Source organism: Lagenorhynchus albirostris, chromosome 10 (assembly GCF_949774975.1).
Source record: "Lagenorhynchus albirostris chromosome 10, mLagAlb1.1, whole genome shotgun sequence".
Taxonomy (NCBI): Eukaryota; Metazoa; Chordata; class Mammalia; order Artiodactyla; family Delphinidae; genus Lagenorhynchus; species Lagenorhynchus albirostris.
Window position 1 is genome coordinate 91,821,060 of NC_083104.1, and position 19,652 is coordinate 91,840,711.

General features: G+C 41.2%; 1 protein-coding gene across 14 annotated transcripts in view; it reads left to right on the plus strand.

Moving 5' to 3' along the window:
• ATXN1 (ataxin 1) overlaps positions 1–19,652 on the plus strand; it is a 399,420-nt gene that overhangs the window by 83,004 nt on the left and 296,764 nt on the right. For all 14 annotated transcript variants that reach the window (XM_060163642.1, XM_060163630.1, XM_060163629.1 and 11 more), the window contains one exon: positions 17,146–17,267. The gene's annotated coding sequence lies outside the window, so the exon portion shown is untranslated. The remainder of the gene's footprint in view (positions 1–17,145; positions 17,268–19,652) is intronic.

Consider the following 19,652-nt stretch of genomic DNA (forward strand, 5'->3'; position numbering starts at 1 on the left):
CATTCTGCCGCTTGTACTGCTTTCTTTTATGGCTCCGGCACACTCCTTGCCGTTGTTTATTATTATTTGTTATTATTGTTTTATTATCCCACCACTACGTGGAGAGTGCAAGGACCGTGTTTTATTCATACGTGTCCTTGGGGCCTAGCACAGAGTAGGCACTCAGCAAATGCTGAATGTAGCAATAAGATGTTTCAGTTTCCCTAGCAGCGAAAAAGATATATAAAACCAGTGCTAAGACTAACAAGAGTTGGTTTCATATGCTGGTAATTGTGGGTTTAGAAATAAGGAGCTACTTTATGCATTATTTTTATAAAAGTCTGTTGCAAACCTGAGTAACTTTCAAAGTAAAAAGTACAGTTATGAGGTATTAGGTCTGGCAGGGACTAAAACCCTCCAACTCAGTCCTTTTAAGAGCATCACCCTGCTCTTCTCCACAAGCCAGATAAAAGTGGTGAGTATAGGTTAGTAAAGAGTCTTTTAGAAATCTTAGCTTGTATGTATTTTCACCAGATTGCAAACTCACCCAGCCTTCCTACTTTAGTTCCAAAGGTGGTGTCACTGCCAGCCTGATGAGGGTAGCTAGGTTGGAGACACAGTCTCCGTGCTGTTACCTGTCTTGATGTTTTCATTCATAATTCAGTACTTTGGAATTTGGTATTTTGGAGACAATACGTAATGGTGTCCAAGTGTCTTTCCTCCCCACCCCACCCTGTCATCGTCTTCCCTGGCAGTGCCCTGCACCCAATTTATTTAATTAATTAACGTATTTATTTATTTAATTTTTAATTAAAATTAAAAAAATATATTATAGTTGGTTAACAACATTGTGTTAGTTTCAGGTGTACAGCAAAGTGATTCAGTTATACATATGCATGTACCTATTCTTCTAATTCTTTTCCCATTTAGGCTATTACAGAGTATTGAGTGGAGTTCCCTGGACTATACAGTAGGTCCTTGTTGGTTATCTATTTTATAAATTTATTTTATTTTTATTTACGTATTATTTTTGGCTGTGTTGGGTCTTCATTGCTGTGTGCGGGCTTTAGAGTGTGCAGGCTTCAGTAGACACGGTGCGTGGGCTCAGTAGTTGTGGCTCGTGGGCTCTAGGGCGGCAGGCTCAGTAGTTGTGGCACACAGGCTTAGTTACTCCGTGGCATGTGGGATCTTCCCGGACCAGGGCTCAAACCCGTGCCCCGTGCATTGGCAGGCGGATTCCCAGCCACTGCGCCACCAGGGAAGCCCCATATCTATTTTAAATATAGCAGTGTGTACACGTCAATCCCAAACTCCCATAGTGTAGAAGATTCATCTTCATCTCCCCCTGAAAACTCTTTCCTTTCGCTTTCCCCCTTCAGGTGTCATAAATGCTTGAATTTCAGATCTTCAAAACAAATTGAAAATGTGTAACATCTTCCAAAAAGGTAAAAGAATATTTGAGTCTGTGGCTGGCAGTGTTGACTGCCAAAGGCCAGTATCATTACCTAAAATGAGGAAAATCCAAAAGGAGCACGTTGTTTGGCTCAGGACCTTGGCCCTTAGTTCTTCAGGGTAACGTGATATTATTTTCAGACTTTATAAGAATATTGTTCACTTGGAGAAAGGCCATTGAGAGAAAAATGTAAAATTCTGAAGTCTTAGAATTAATTACGATGGCAATAGTTATGGAGGATTAATGTACGGAGGTTGCAGTTAAGTTGATCTGTTAAAATGCTACTGGTTATTTGTAGGTACCAAGGATTTATATGCTATTATTCCCTGGAAGAACATTCTGTAAAGTCACCAATCTCTGCAATTTGGATACCCACCGCCATCTAGACTACACTAATGGTGATCCTATGAATTTAATATCCAATCTTAGAAGCTGTATTTTTTTGTTTAAGATTTCAGTAAGGGCTTCCCTTGTGGCGCAGTGGTTGCGAGTCCGCCTGCCGATGCAGGGGACACGGGTTCGCTCCCTGGTCCGGGAAGATCCCACATGCCGCGGTGCGGCTACCGTGAGCCATGGCCGCTGAGCCTGCGCGTCCGGAGCCTGTGCTCCGCAACGGGAGAGGCCACAGCAGTGAGAGGCCCCCGTACCGCAAAAAAAAAAAAAAAAAAAAAGATTTCAGTAAGAATAGGAGCTGTGTTTTCCATTTACAGTTTTGCTATTTTGAAATTGATGTGGAACGTCTGAATGGAATTAAGAACTACGTAAGACAGGATCTTAACATCTTGGTTTAAGTCATTTTCTTAGACCTTGTTGAGGAACTTCTCTCTTTCTCTAGTAGCCTGATGCTCTTTTTCTGAGATGGTGGCTCTTTCCTGGGATCTGATTCCCAAACATCTGTTCTGTCATCAGAGTCAAGCTAAGTCAGTCATCTGCATATTCGATTTACACTGTGTTAAACCTTGTGATTGCAAGGATTTTTATTAATCGTGTAGAGGTAGTAAATTGCAGAGAGCTTTAGAGAGTTCTTCGTAACCGTGAAATAGCAAGCATCGGCCTTTCTAGCGGCAGAATGGCTTCTGAGCTCCTTGGCAGCCTTGGGTTGTGGGTCATTGTGGAACGGCCATGCTTCCGTGGCCTGTGGCCGGGAGTAAGTGTAGTGGGGCCATTAAAAGAGGCCTGTGGTTGAGTTTTGACTTAGCGCTGCTTTACAATGCCAAACAGACTGAATTCATGGGAAACTTGAGTTTGAATGAGACCAGCTGCAATGTAAGTGAAATATATGCACATGATGGAGGCTTCCCCCTCCATGGGAGAAACTGATGGAGAGGAAGAGAGAGCACAGAGCACCAGCTAAACTGACATATGCCTTAGACCCGTGGGTATCAGCCTGGGACCATTTTCAGCCCCCAGGGGACGCTTGCAGGGTCTGGAGACATTTTTGATTGTCATAACTGGGAGCGGGGGTAGTTTCTGCTGGCCTCTAGTGGATAGAGGCCCGGGACGCTGCTGAGTATCCTACAGTGCATAGAACAGTGCCCACAACAAAAGAATTTTCTGGGGCTTCCCTCGTGGCGCAGTGGTTGGGAGTCCGCCTGCCGATGCGGGGGACACGGGTTCGTGCCCCGGTCTGGGAAGATCCCACATGCTGCGGAGCGGCTGGGCCCGTGAGCCATGGCCGCTGGGCCTGCGCCTCCGGAGCCTGTGCTCCGCAACGGGAGAGGCCACAACAGTGAGAGGCCTGCGTACCGCCAAAAAAAAAAAAAAAAAAAAAAAAAATCTCTGGCCCTAAATGTCAATAGTGCTGGAGTTGAGAAGCCCTGACTTAGACCCTCTCCTTTTTGTAATTTCCAAGGTGATAAACCAGGCTGTCTTGGTGGAAGGTGAGCAGATAGGCTGCAGGTCTGAGTGGCAAGAGCAGGGTAAGGAGAGAGACGGATAAGAGAAGTGGCAGTGCTGTTGGAAACTGTTTGGGCCATATCTCGTTTGTCTGCAAATGAACATTTGGGATTCTATCTTTTTACCTGTTTGGGAAGGCTGAAAAGGATGTGGGCCACTGTACTGTGGCCTTTGTGTTAGAGGTAATCTGAGTGTTTATTTCCTTTTCTTCAGAGAACCTGTATGAGTTTTCTAGGGCTGCTGTAACAAATGACCACGAACTTGGGGACTTAAAGCAACACAGATTTATTATCTCCTAGTTCTATAGGTCAGACATCCAACCCAGGTCTCACGAGGCTGAAATCAAGGTGTCAGCAGGGCTCCAGGGATCCTTGCTTTTTCTAGTTCCTAGAGGCACTTGTGGCCCCTCTCTCCCTTCTCAAAGCCAGCAACAGTGCCTCTTCCTGTCCCTTTCCCCTGCAGTCACCTCTTCCTTGACTCACTTCTGCCAGCCTTTTCTACTCTTAAGGACCCTTTGGTTACATTGGGCCCCCCTGTATAATCCAGGAGACCCTCCTCATCTCAAGGTTCTTAATTGAATCACTTCCGTGAAATCCCTTTTTCCGTGGAAGGTAACATTCACAGGTTGTAGTGATTAGGATGGAGACATCTTTGGGGTTGGGGGGTGCATTATTCTGCCTACGCGGAACCCAAAGCATCTACCAGTGCCACTTTTGCTGACTCAAGCTATATATTGAGAAAGAAGGTTTATAAAAATGGTTTGAAATAATCCTCTTTTCAGTGGTATAATTTCAGTGTTTTTAGAAGCAAGTTTTCTTTCATTTGGTGTGGTGTGACTACACTCCACTAGAAGGCATTTGGAGAATGTTTAAAGTAATTATTTAAAGTGGCAAAGATACATTCCAATAGAAGAGAAACCAAGAGGGAAACAGGTAGTGGAGGAAACTCCAGACAAAGGGTTTGAAAACTTGAATGTGCAGCTAATACTCACTTGGGGGTAAGGGGAGGACTGGTTGAAAATTCAGATTCCTGGGCCCTAAGAGCCTGGCTAAGTGGGTTAGGGGTGGGGCCCCAGGGGCTGTATTTTTAATGTGCACTCTCCTGTGATACATTTAACATAAAAGTTTCTTGGATCACACTTTGAGAAACAAAATGTAAATAACTATTTTAAAACAAATATATATCTTAATAACTTAGTGTAAGATAAAACTATTGCATAGTACTGATATTGGAAGACAGAATACATAAGTATGTTAAGTATATGAATTCTTGACATTCTTGTCATTTCAGTTACATTTGTGGGAATGAGATTTGTTTCTGGCATATTCGAATCCTTACTGTATCAAGTCATATTTATATTCAAAGTATATAATGATTTTGACCCTTGATTGTTCTTGTTAAGACTGTCATCTTCTCTGTGTGATTAATTGTTGTGTTGATATAAATACGATTTTGGCTTACTAATGTTCAAGAACTAATGACTCGGGAATTCACTGACTCCATCCTATTTGTAATAGTTGTATATCCATTCTGTATATAATAGTTTGCATCTGCTCATCCCAAACTCCCAATTCATCCCTCCCCCACCCCACCCCCTTGGCAACCACAGTCTGTTCTCTATGCCTGTGAGTCTGTTTCTGTTTTGTAGATATATTCATTTGTGTTATATATTAGACTCCACATGTAAGTGATATCATATGGTATTTGTCTTTCTCTTTCTGACTTGCTTTGCTTAGCGTGATAATCTCTATGTCCATCCATGTTGCTGCAAATGGCATTATTTTGTTCTTTTTTATGGCTGAGTAATATTCCATTGGATATATATATATCACATCTTTAGCCATTCATCTGTTGATGGACGTTTAGGTTGTTTCCATGTCTTGGCTATTGTAAATAGTGCTGCTATAAATATAGGGACGCATGTAACATTTATGAAATTCTTAACAGAACAGTTGCTCAATAAATGCTAACTCTAGAAACATTGATTAGAAGCTTTTTCTGGGACTTCCATTTTAGGAGTAGAAACTTAAGAGTTCAGAATTCCTATCCATCCAGTCCTTAAGGCCTACCTTTGCTATGGCGTCTTCCCTGATACCTCTCCTACATAAAATGATTTCCTTTCTGTAGTCCCATGGCTCTCCTCTTATTCTCTCACTTTATTGCAAAGAGGTTGTGCCATTTATGTACATACTCTCTTCCCAGATGGAGACTAATCTTCCCAAGGGCATGATCCATCGTATCAAATACTTTATACTCCAGACAAGCACCTGGCAGAATTTGTTTCCAAAACACATATTTAATGCATATGTTGGTGAATTGACTACGATTTAGACAATTTATGGCATCACCTTACAATTTGTCAGGTATTATCTCTCACTTGTGTAGAAATTGAAAACTTGGCGATGACTTTTGTAAAATCAAATTTGAGAATAGTATTTACTAAGCTTTGTATGTGAATGATGTCACAGTCTCAAAAATTAGCTAGAGTAAGTCTATTTTAATGAGGATGGTTTGTTATCTAGATGACATATTCCACATGTAACATCCAAATGAACTATATAGCATTGAGCCGTTGGCATGTGATTGTGGTGAGCAGAAGCAGTTATTATACATTACTTGGTAAAATTCATATTCATATCTTGTCAGTTTACAGTGAGCCAGAGATTGAAAATAACATTTGTTTCTGTTTTAGTAACTGCTTTAAAAAATATCTCAAATCACTTTATTTTCTTTAGTTTGACTGCTAGTAGTGTTTTTAATATGTGGCCTTTCAAGAAGTAATGAAATTGCATCAATGCAACTTGGCAATGCATAACAGGACATGCTTCTAGGATTATTTTTAATGATTGAAAGTCAAGTTGAATTTTTTTTTTAAAGACCCAAAATACAGATGAGCCAAGTAAACCCAGAAAGAAATATGTGAATGAAATGTTGGTTCTTGGCCCTTTGCGTATTCTCCACATCTATTTTCTCCAGATCCCTTCTTTCTTGCCCATTCACAACAAAAGGGGAAGGGTGGTGGGAGTCTCAGAGTATGTTCTATTGGTGTATTTTTTTGCATTCCCCTTTCTCTTCACTGATAGTTTGAAGAGTACTGTAGTTGTCCCTGGTTTGAGGGGGTACAGCCATTAGATCTGTGTTTTCTAGAGGCGGCTTTTGTGGCAGTCTGGAAAGTTGACTGGAGGACTATGAGAGTGGTTGGAAATCTTGGTGGACGGGCAGGAGGGGTGGGTGAGAGCAGAGGCAGCAATGCTGGAGGGACAGAAAGGGAAGGATTCAAGTAGTGTAACCAGGAAGTAGAATGATTAGGGGGAAGGCAGAGGTGTGGGAGCTGTTTGTTTCTAGTTTGGGCAACTCAGTGATGTCGGGGTACTAGGAATAGGCTTAATGGATCCATAGAAGTGATGGGCCCCCAGACTCTCTCCTATCACCCAACATTGCTTGCCTGCTTTCCTTGATGACTTGTTAGCTTACCTCTTTAGATTACCTCTTCTTGGTTGGGGACCATGGCGAATGGCATCTTCAGCTTCCCTTGGGTGGTCTGGGATATTGGGTGCTTAGAAGTGAGAACAGGTGGTTGTGGGCACCACTGATGTAAATGTGGAGGTGAAAGGGCAGTGTTCATCTAGAGCTGTCCTAGTGTCCAGTGTGAAAGGCAGGATAACAATGTTTGCCAAACTAAGAGTACTGACTTCAGATTTCAAGGCAAGAAGTTTGGTATTTACCAGGTATGAACATTAGCCCTTCACTAAGTAATGCCTGATTCAGAGAACTTCTCTTTTGTGGTACAGCACACTGAAGGGGTTCTACCAAGATAGAAAAAAAAAAAAAAGAGAACGGTGCTTCCTAAACTATAATTACTTAAATGTTGCCATAAGTAAATATTTTAAATGCACGAAAATGGCAACCTCAGGAAATACGACTAAGAAGTCAAGATGTGACACACCCTTTTGCCCGCACCTTTGTAGCTGTTGAAAATTTCCACCAAGAATGATATATGCAAAGAAGGTTAAGGTCAGGCTGTGAAGTTTCAGAGGGAGGCCAACATTTTCATGGCCTTTAATTTTACAGAATTACAGTCTAGTGATGGAGCTTACAAATGGGAATCCAGTATTTAAGTTAGGTAATCTGTCATCGTAATTAGATAAGAGCAGTTACGGTGGCTTTCCTTTCTTAACTTCTGTACAGAAATTTGGCATGGCAACAAAACAAAACAAGAAAACAGGTCTGCTCCTAACCACGTTGCTTGCAAATACACAAGCCTTGAACTTATTTGGTTTGTCTGAGAGAAAGGAGTTTGGGAGGAGAATGAAATATCTCATGAGTTGGACATAGTATTGAAGGACTTTTGTTCTTATCACTTGATATTAGAATGTGTCGTTTTATACAAAGTTATGTAGCATAATTTTAAAGAGTAACTACAATGCCAAGAGAATGAGCTGGATTCTTCTGTATCGTGTAGTCTTTTTTGATCCACAGGCTTTTTAATATTAAAATGAATATTTTAATATTCATTAAAAAGCTCCATGGCACTTTGTGGCATTCGTATTGGAAACAGAGATGTACAGCACACTTCAGTGAGGCATGGGACTACCGGGTAGCGTGTCATTAAGAATGGCTGAGCATTTAGAAAGCGCAAGACATGATCAGTGGTTTTCTAGGTTGTACCCCAAATCCATCCTTTTTTATTTTATTTAATTTTTTTTTTTTTGCCAAGAGTTAGTATATACTGTCTTACTTTCTCCTAAAATCAATTCACATTAGGATGGAATGTCACAGATAAACTGGCATGGAGCTTCTCAGTGAATGCCATTGATTGTATTGTACTATAGACTATTATTCTCTTTCAGCATATCTAAAACTTCTGGTTGAATGACACTGCTAATTTGTTTAATTGTGGGACTGAAGAGAAATATGTTTAAAAATAAAATTGACATAAAAACACATCCTTATGTTCTTCAGTGTTCATCCAAATGAAGAGAAACAGGAGCAAACATAATATTTTGTGTTCAGAGATGTGGGAAGTGTTGTAGGAGATTCTCCAGAAGGTCTCGAGAACCCTCACCAGCTCCAAATACTTGTCAAAGATGAGACTCACACAAATGAGGCCACGTCACCCACAGTCAGAGAGTGCACAGGAGACCCATATCGATGGGGGTCCCTGCCAGAGGCGCTTTGAGGAAAGGAAGAGCTGGACCAGTTCTGGGAGGAGAGGTGTCTTGAGCTGGGCCTTGGAAAATGATTAAGACTAACCTAGAAAGGTATTCGGTATGTTCTGAATGATTCTGGAGTAGCAGAAGAAAGGCCATTGATGTGAGGGAAATAATGGGCAGAGACTATAGTGACCCGAGGGAACTAAAGGTTTAGAAAGCATTTGAAAAGGATAATCCTACCTCCCTTACCTTACTCTCCTGCCTTAGAGATGACAGGCATTTCATTGCCCATGTTTAGTAAATGTGCTTTCAGAGGAATGGAGAAGGGAATACGAGCTGAGGGTATCTTGGGTTTTGTTTACAGAATGTCATTACCAGTACTCCATCCTCATGACCTTTTCAGCATCAAAAGATTGGACTTGACATCATCTTGCCATATATGTGGCTTTTGAGTGAGACTTCACTTTCCATGGGTGGTCATTCTGCTTTGGGAGGCAAAAGAATCTTGCTGCTTTGTACATTTATCAGGGTGGGCTCTGAGCCGATTCATCGAACACCTCTTCGCTTTGCAACAGGAAACAGATGAGAGTGCTGCATCATTTGGGGGATAACTGCCAGAGGAAGAATCTGCATTACTGAAGTTCAGTAAACGGTTAATTGGAAATGAGGCAGCACAGTGAGGACTTAAGAGAGACAGACCCTTTGGTGTCAGACAGATAGAAGTTGAAGTCCTGAATCTATCACTTAGGTGTTCAGCCCTTCGAATACGTTATTTAGCCCCATTCAACTTCATTTCTTCGTTTATTAAAAATAGGAAAGTGTCTGCCATCTAGGATGGTTGTAAGGCTTAAAGAGATAATTTGAAAGCTAAACACTGAAATATTAGCTATTATTATTATTACATGTGTACATTGACACCAGAGATAACCAGAGTTGTATAGTAGTTGTTTTTAGTTGTTAAAGAGATAATGAGTCGTTACTACATAGTTACTTCATTAACTGATTTCATGAAACAGGCCTTTCTGAATCCCTTTCAGGGTACTTAAAAAATTCATTGTCTTCAGTTAAGACAAATCCTTCCTAGATTATTAAGGCCTAGGTTGGAAGAAAGTGTTTGCCAAAGAAGTCTAAAATGTACACCTTTCACAGATTCCTACCTGGGAGAATCCAAGTAACCGAATCTTTTCTTCATGGCTAATCCTGTCCTACTTATCCTTCATGGTTTCTGTCATGGCCGTGGCCAGCCTGGGTTAACAGGCCTTGTTTAGGCTCGCAGAAGCCAAGGGCAGGGAGGAAACGAAGTTCTGTGCTTTTCTTCTGGGCGGGATCTGCAGAGCTTAGACGGTCACCTTAGTCAGCAGTTCTCACTTTGAGAACCTCCAAGACCTTTTTGGGTGGGCAAGAGGGAGGACACCTACAGGGTCAAAACTATTTTTATAAGAGTACTGGGTATTCACTTCTGTTCTCTCACAAGTGTATGGTGGGGCTTTTCAGACACTGCCTGTTGTGTGATGATGTTGTATAATGAACATTGGTCGAAAATCTGTGTTAAGTCAGTGGTCACTTCCAGTGACCAGTGCTTGATGTTACAGAATCATGCATGGGAAAAGAGCCATCCGGAATGCAAGTCAAACCAATGAATTTTCATAGAACAGAGCACAAGGAGTCCATTGATAAGTTTCAGATTCTACTTTGCTACCACCCTTTAAGAAACTAGCCCTTGTCGAGTTTTGGTGTAGCATGAAAGAAGAATTTCCACCATTAGCTGAAAATGAAGCCCAGATTTTCTCCCTGTGTGCTGCAGCCAAACAACATATCACAGCAAATTGAATTCAGAGGCACATGTGAGAATTTAGCTGTTTTCTGTTTAGTCAGACATTAAAGAGACGTGCAGAAACGTAAATCAGTGCCACTCTTCTCCTTAACGTTTTGTTTTGAAAAAAATATGGTTATTTTGCTATTTTATGTAACATGCAATGGGTATATTGTTACTTAAGCTAAATGAATTAATGCATATTTTAAAATTCAGTTTTCATTTCTAATGTAACTATCGTTAAATGTAATCTATGTAATTGAAAGGGCTTTGGGGGTCCTCAGTGCATTTTAGGAGTGTAAAGGGGGGACTTTGGGACTAAAAACTTAGAGAACCACTGGCCTAGTGTATTGTTCACCAGGGTGTATACTGGTCAGTGCATGTCTACTGATGGCTTATTTTTTCTGGAAAAAGGTATTCTGTGTTCAAATATATTTTGAGCCAAGATGCACGCTTTCTCCAAGAGATTTACCATACATATTAATATACCAGAGTCCCTCAAATATGTTTCCCAAATTTATTCCAACCTTTTTTTCTCCTTTTTATTTTTAGGATAACATAGTGTTCCACAATGGAATCTATCAGCCCATTAAACCACACTGGCTAAAATATGATATGTTACCCTCTCCCCATTTTTCAAAAATAAAAAGCAATTTTTATCAGGTACTTTCCTTGAAATTCATACTTTATTTAGAGGAAGGTCCATGGAAATTTACCACCTCATCTGACTGCCTCTTTTCCTCTCTTTTTAAAAAGAAAACTACTCATACTTTGTTGTATTGTACTATTTTGCTTATAATCTTTGAAGCTGTTTTTAACTTCTGTTTCCAAACTCATATGTTTTAAAACTCTGTTTTAAACATTTTTCTGTGTTAATTAGGACACATCTGTTCCTTGTGTCTTAAGACAAAGTAACCTCATCCCCACACAAATTGTGCAAATTGCACGTTAAGTCCCAGCAGCCTAGCTGTGGAGCGATTACTACTGTTCGGTATTTTAAATGGCAAAAGATCCCTTTGGCGATGCATCACATGCCTTTATAAAACACAGTCGGTTTTTGTAACAAAGATTTGTAAATGGCAGTGGGTTTTGTATTTTTTTTTATGACCCTTCCTTTCCAGTTCTTTGGCTTCCATTGGTTTTGGGCACAATCCTAACAGTTAAAACAAAAGAAAAATATTCCACAGTGTGGATGGGGAACATGTTGCTGGCTGCTACCTTATGGACGTTTCCCTCCTAAAAAATAAGAATGATGGATTAACCAGCAGCAGCCCTTTCCGGCGACAGTGCCTTTCTAAATTTGCATTGAGGCAGACGTGCAGAGATCATTTCTTTCTCTTTCTGTATTTCACATGTCTGTGTCAAGGAAAGAATGGAAAAGTCTTAATTTGTTATAATAATTAAAGGGACCACAGCCTTTGTATTTTATACAGTTGAAGAGCTTTTGTTTTTTTATATTCCGGTCTTGCCAGTTCCTACTTAAAAACTTAATATTGTTGGGGCTTCCCTGGTGGCGCAGTGGTTGAGAGTCCGCCTGCTGATGCAGGGGACGTGGGTTCGTGCCCCGGTCCGGGAAGATCCCACATGCCGCAGGGCAGCTGGGCCCGTGAGCCATGGCCGCTGAGCCTGCGCGTCTGGAGCCTATGCTCCGCAACGGGAGAGGCCCCCGCATACCACAAAAAACAAACAAACAAACAAAACTTAATATTGTTGGCATCCTTAGTGACTTTCTGTTGTGAACTGAAAATTGATGTTCCCTTATTATTTAAAAAATTCAAGCAGAATTTACTGTGACTGTCTTATTCAGTATCTTGTTTTTTTCCCTACCACTTAGTAGTGTGAGGGAGAACTCTTTACATGAGCAACAGAACCACATTCAGTTTATAGGAATATATTAGAGCGTTAGCAAACTGTGCTGGAAATTCTTTGATAATTAAATCAGCCAGGTTAACCAGACTGAGATTAACCAGACTGAGGTTACTCTTCACGCAGCAAGAGGCTGCTTTTCCATCTTCTCTGACAGTTGAGTATAGATTGTAGTGTATTTGGGATATCAAAAATTGAAGAATTGTAAAGCTATGTGGCAGCTTAAGAAATGTGGTAAAAATGCATATGGGCCATTGATTGTATGAACTATGTTGTGTGAGCACGTTTTGCAGTAGAAAGTCAAATTTCAGGTATGCACATTCAAAGTTGGAGAATAGGTTACTCTAGAAGGGTCTTTAAAAAAAATTTTTTTTAATACATCTTTATTGGAGTATAATTGATTTACAATGGTGTGTTAGTTTCTGCTTTATAACAAAGTGAATCAGCTATACATGTACATATGTCCCCATATCTCTTCCCTCTTGCGTCTCCCTCCTCCCACCCTCCCTATCCCACCCCTCCAGGCGGTCACAAAGCAGTGAGCTGATCTCCCTGTGCTATGCGGCTGCTTCCCGTTAGCTATCTGTTTTACTCCAGACGGGTCTTGACATGCGGTCATTAAGAGCTGAAGCTCTGGAGTCAGATGATCTGAGTTTGTTTCTTACCTCCATCCCATATGTGTGGTGTTGGGCGAGTGATGTAACTTCTCTGTGACTCAGTTTCTCCAACTGTAAAAAGTCATCTAAAATTTGTAGACAGTGCCTTGCACATCGTAACTGTCTTAGTTATCTATTGCTATGTAACAGATTACCCGAAAACTTGGTGACTTGAAACAGCAAATACTTACAATCTCACCTTTCCATGAGTAAGAATCAGGGCGCCTCTTAGATGGGCGTCTCTGGCTTAAGGCCTTTCGTGAGGTTACGGTCAAGCCGTTAGCCCAGGCTACAGTCTCATCTGAAGGATGGGGGCGGGGTGTGTGCACTTGGGATCTGCTTCCAAGTTCACTTACACAGATGGCAGCAGGCCACGTGGGCCCCTGCGCAGGATGGCCTCACAGTCTGGCAGTTGTCTTCCCCCTGAGTGAGTAATCCAGGAGAGAACGCAAGAGGTCACGATGGAAGCCACAGTCTTTTCGGAGCCTCATCTTGGAAATGACGTTCCATTACCACTGCCCCACTCTGCTGGCTGGAAGCGCTCAATCCAGTCCATACTCATGGGGAGAGGATCATACAAGGGCATGAATATCAAGGTAGGATCACAGGGAACCATCTTGGAGGCTGCCTATAACAGTAACTCATGCTTTCACTTGTATCTTCTGTCCACATGTCGGTGAATTCCAATGTATCCATCCATGGGTCTACCTGATACCTCACTAGGATGTCTAATAGGCATCCTAAGCTTCATATGGAAAAATGGGCCTCCCCAACACCTGCTTTTCCCAGTTTTTTCCATCTTGGTGAATGGCAGCTCCATTCTTAGAGATGATTGGGTCAAAAATTTGGAAAGATCCTTTACTCGTTTCTTTCTCTTATACCATTTGTCAACTTGACCTTCAAGATAAATCCAGAATCTCACCAGTTCTCATAACCTCCTCCCCCAGTATCACCACGTTGGTCCATGTATTGTCTCACCTGAATTTTTGCAGTAGCCTAAGTGGGCTCTGTTTTCAGCCTTGTCCCATTATAATGTATTCTTCACACAACAGACAGAAAGATCCCTTAAAACATAAGGCATATCATTACCTTGCTCATTCAGGCTTCTCTAGTGTCTTCCCATTTTACTTAAAGTAGAAAGCCAGAATCTGTACAATGGCCTACAAGGCCTTTTGTGGTTATAACATTATTTTTTTGTATCTTATTTTATAAAATGATATAAATATGTATAATAAATGCCGTATAAATGTATGTCTGTGTAAACACATATTAATATGTTTAATTTATCTAGAATTTATTTTCTGAATGGTGTAGGGGAGGGATCTGACTCTTTCCAGATGGAAAGCTAACTTGCCCAGCACTATTTATGGATTAGAACACTAATTCCCCACTGAGGGGTTATTCCACCATGAACCCATTACTCTCTTTCTATGCAATCTGTGTCTAATTGTTGGATTTTAGGATAAAAATGAATTTTAATAAATCATATAAGATAAAATTGTAGAGAATTTATTTGATATGGTATACTCAGTTGCATATAAAAACAACTTGAATTATCACTGAGAATTCATTATGGAGAATACTTATGTCCCTTTATTTGATAGATAAGGAACTAATTCTACTTAGGAGATTGTGACTTAAATTTAAAAATCCACTTAGCTGCAAAACTAAGGTTAAAAAAAAAATCTCACGGCTTTTAGACCACAGCTTTTGATTTACATTGATATACTGTACTTTGCTGCTGCTTCTGCTTATAACTGTTCAGAAAATTATCACAAAAATACTTATCAAATTTTAAAATCCTGTAAGGATATCATCTGGAGTGAAGTCCTTGTTTACGTAGCTAACTTTCAGTGTTCCGGCATATCAATGAATGCTCTAGGCCTCTGGCATTCTTTTCTCCTTTCTGGACTTTTGGTCTTATCTCTGTTTGTAACTTCAGCTGGCAAACAAGAATGTGCAGGCAAAGGAGATTAAACTCAAGCCAGTTTGTTTGGTGGGTGATTAGAAGCACTGCTGAAAAGTTGGCCGAAGGGGGGAAATATATTGCAGTTCTTGCTTAAAAGGAGGTGTGTAGAATTTTCAGTGGTTTTCTTTTGATAAAAATTGTTTCAAAAATTGTTTCATGCTTGTTGCACTATGTGTAATTGAGGGTCAGCTATAAATCACAAAATGAATCACTTTCACGTTCTTCACATCTACAGAGATAAGAATGGAAAATCTTGTCACTTAGATGAGTCTTTTTTTTTTTCTCCTCTGCAAATAGTCTGAGCCTTACTCCTCTGGACACCTGTCTTTGGCAGCCAGTAAAGGGCCCTGAGCTAATAATAGAGGCATTCTGCTTCTCCCAGATCAATTGGTTCTACTTGGTGACCAGAATATAGTCCAGAAATAAATTTCTTTCTTTAGGGCAAGAATAAAACAGAAAAAGAGAGAAAGTACCATGAGAAAGTATTGTGCTTTTGGTAAACTTTTCAAACCAACACCTAACATTACATTCCGTGACATTATGCCCGTTAAGAGTCGGTGGGCATGAGTGATTAAACCCAGAGTCTAGTCAAGGCACAGGTTAACTTGCTCTGTGATTTTAAGAGGTTCCTCACCCTCTCTGGGCCAGCAGCTTTATTTGCAGAAGAATCTTGGACTAGATGACAAAGACATTTCCAGTTCTAAAGTACCAGGACATAAAGCTGGAAACAAATAAGGGAATTGCAGCAGTTTATTTTTAGTAAAAGAAGATTGATACCAGCCAATAACTCTCAGTGGGCTCACTTAAATCCTTCTCTCTCCAAATTCTGTTTTTACCAAAACGGTAAGCTAACAACAGTTTGTCATGCTTTGAACTTCCTGGCTCAGTGTTGATTTGTATCAATATGTTACCGTTACACATTTGAGTGGGAGCTGAGTTAACATTTCATGAAAACTGCTCAGAAAACTAATAAAATCGTTAGAACCTCACTTTCAGTGGGTATTGCTAGCATCAAGAAAATAAAAAAGCCTTTGCCATTTTCAGGCAGTCGCTCTTCCAGCTAGACTGAAAATATAACGGCCTTACACCCAACTCACTTGTTTAAACGTTAACCAAGAGCGGCTTTCTCCTCCTCAGAATCTCTAAGTGCCTACGTGAATTTAACCAGTAATACACAACTCCCCCCAAAAAAAGTCCTTTTAAAAAACGTTGTGTATTCTATAAAGTAATAGCTTCAGAAGGCTTTCAAGGAATTGATTATTCACACAGCAACCTAGTGAGGCACAGGAAGTATATCCTCTCTCTTACAATTGGGTCATTTGATGATGAGCTTTGGCGATTGCCTCGGGACCTTTGGAGATTCATAGAGGGTTTACAGTTACAAGTAGGATGCAGTCACCATAGTTAGAGAACAGGGTGACAACCTTCCAATGGGCTTTCCGAATAGATGCGGAAGAGCTCAGAAAAGGCTCAAAAAGGATGCAAACGCCTTTTGAAGACCGTTTCCAGGCTCTCAAATGGCCATTGTCAAAGAACAAACAGTGGGGTGGATTTGACTAAGCATCAGAAGAGGCTAGAACAACACCCTGTGACAAGTGAGCCTTGGAAGCTCACAGGGCAGAAGAGAGCTTTTCAGAGCGACCTTGTCACACACAGTTCTAATGTGTGGGCTTTATCAGCTGCTCTGAGTGGGGGTAAAGAGGCATGCATATTCTACCCATTCATTTCATATTCAGTGTGTAAAGTAAATGCCGCTTTCCAGCTTGGGTGGAGAAGGTATTTATCAAGATATGTCAAGAGTCAGAATGAAAACCCATCAATTACCTATTTGTAGTGCAAAATGGAAAATGTCCTGTCTCTCACACTTGGCCTTTTCTGTTCAATCCTAAGTAGCCTTCATTTAAAAATATTACTGTTAGCTCATTCAGTCTGAGTCTTTCATGGGCAGAATCAGATGAATTTTAATTTGAAACATAACTTTCTCCACTTTCTGCCCTCGAGAACTGCACATCAGTATCTCTGTTTTAACGTAATGAACCCTTCTTTATGTACTTATTTCGGTTAGTAAACTTGAAATTTTGCAAGCCCATTACCAGTGGTAGATGTCATAAGATGCAGCACCTGTCGGGCAGGCGCTTTGTTTTTTCTTCTTCCTCCCTCCCTCCCCATCACCAGTATTTTGGGGCTCCATATGGAGATCCATTGTGCGATAGCTTCATTCTGGAAATTAACATGCTTGTTTGAGGTTATAAAGTATACATCTGAGAAAGGCCAGGGATTTCCCCCTGAATATCAACGAATTGCTTGAAGTGGCATTTATTTTTCATTCTGACTTGGTGTCGTGTTTTGTTTCACTGCAGCATTCTGGAGCAAAATGAAAGCGTTTATTTTGAGGCCTCCAGAGTAGTGCTGCTACAGACCATGAACAAGAAGGAGGAGACCTCAGCCTGCACGAACGGTCTTGAAATGCAAATGGTCTTGGGTAAGTCATCCGAAGGACTTGGCATTCATTGGCTGTAAATTTCATCCATCATCGTTCATTTGGTGTCCTGGGCCATCTTATTCAAGTTCATGGTTATTTCTCTACAACCCAAGCAACAGGATGTTGAGGAAATGTTGATCCAGGGCTGCTGAACCAAGAGAGCAATGACGTTGACTTAGTGTGTTCCTTTCTGAAATTTGCAGAATAGCAGGATTTGAGCGGAATGCATTTGTGGTTAGGAAAGACCAAAAAGAAAAAAAAACAAGAAACCCAAACAACTAAACACACAAACAACAAACTTTATCTTCCATGTATTCCGTTTCAGTGGAGAGCATAGGGGATTAATCATACAGGAGATAGTATATTCAATCTAGTGGCATGTTTGTTATCCTATAAGTGAAGTATTGGGATGAGCAAGGTGAGAGGCATTGGGAGTTTCCAGATCCTGTTCAGCAGGGTCTGTTGAGAACCTTTTAACTGAACATGGTACCCTGAATGACAGTCTTGGTACCCTGAATGACAGTCTTGGTACCCTGAATGACAGTCTCGGGGGTGGAATGCAAATGCTCCAAACTATAAATAAATATTAAATAAATTCCAAACCCTACAGCAAAATAATGTGGACTTCCAAGTGAGTTTCATCAGTCTAGTTCAATGTATTTCTTGGAAACAGAGACCTCAGATGGAAGCCCAGTTCTGCTCACATATCTTGGTGACCTTGGACAATGTATCCACCCTCTTGAAATGAGTCACCTGTAAAAACACCACTATCTTGATGATGTCCGAGGTTGCTTGCAAATTTAAAATTCCACAGCTCACTCTAGTGAAGTTAATTAAATAATACTACCCTTTGACTCTTGCTCATCTGAATTTATCATGTGCCCTTGGCAAGTCATTATTCGCAGGGGGCTCCCTGGACCAGCCAGTGTGAAGAAGAGGTGGCAGAGGCACCTGGGGTCCTCCTTCCTTCTGGCACTGATCTTGGGACTCAGCCCTGTGGTCAAGCAGGTCTTGCAGTATCTGGTTCATAATTTATTCCCTTGCAGCATTACAGAAAACATGGCGCAGTGTTCTATGAATATAATATTCGAATAAACGAGATGGGTTTCTTTTGAATTATTGTCTTCTATTTTTCTGTTGGGGATCTCACTTCTTCTTTCTCTGTGCTTGCAGTCACTGTGTTGTGGGTTATCTGCCAGTTCTTTAACCCTGTGGAGCCCCAAACTTTGTTTTACGTTGAACGGAACCCTTTCTTACTAAATGTCCCTTTTCTGAAGCAGAGCTGCAAATGACGCTTTAAATGATGCTCAGATATCACTCTTGTTAGCAGCTGGCTGTCTGCCTCAGAGCAGTGCATTATTTGGGTTTCATAACAGCATTTTTTTCTTTAAAAATGTTAAATTACGAAGTGCAGGAAACCACATGAATGCGGCAGAATGAAAACGCAAACAGTGTTATCTGAAGAGGCCAGTTTTATGATTCTCCTGGTGACAGTCTCTTCCCTGCAGTCAACATAGGAAGCCTCTCTACCTGTTTGGTGACAGCGTTGTAGCTCCTGTCTCCACCTGCCTTCTTGCCTTGTCCTGCTGAATTGGGAGTTTGAGTTAAGACGACTGCAGGGGGCTGTCTCTTTCCATCCAAGTCCCGCCTGACCACCAAGCCCGGCTCATGTTCACAAAGTCTGCCCTGAATGCTCAGGACTTACTGACTGGCCTCTCCTTATGAGCTCCTATAACAATTAGAGCCTGCATCTTAAAAAAAACAAAAACAAAACAAAAACAAACTCTATGGCCGTGCATTGCTTTGTGAGTTGCAGACTTGAGGGCAGGAATCAGATCATAGCCTGGTGGTTCTCAAAGGTGGTCTAAGCCCCAGCACCTCCCCCATCAGAATCACCTGGACGTGTGTATTAAAGCTGCAGATTTAGCAACCCCAGGCTCGATGAGTCAGAATTTCTGGGGATGCTGAGCCCAAGAAACTCACTACAGATAGCTCCTGCGCACTGAGGTTTGTGAGCAAGTGTCTCAGGCTGCTTCTTCATCCTCCTCTTTGCCTCGTCGCCCACAGCAGAGGGTCCAGATCTGAGCACATAGTAGGTGCCCAGGAAATGCTTGCTTGTTGATCTAAGCAGCATCAAACCATGATAGTTGTAATATCTCTTCAATCTCCTGACCTTTTCGGATATGAAGTCAGCATATTCTCTGAACCCTGAGAAACCCCTTTTTGTCTAAATGTGTGAAGCGTTCCTCTAGGTCAGAGGCTCCTTTGGAAACCTTTTTATGTCTCTTTCTCTGTCACCAGTTGACTCTTGACTGTCCCTGGTAATGGCAGTAACCCTAAGTCTAGTAGAGCAGGGATATCAGCTGTGGGAGCTGGACTTGACTT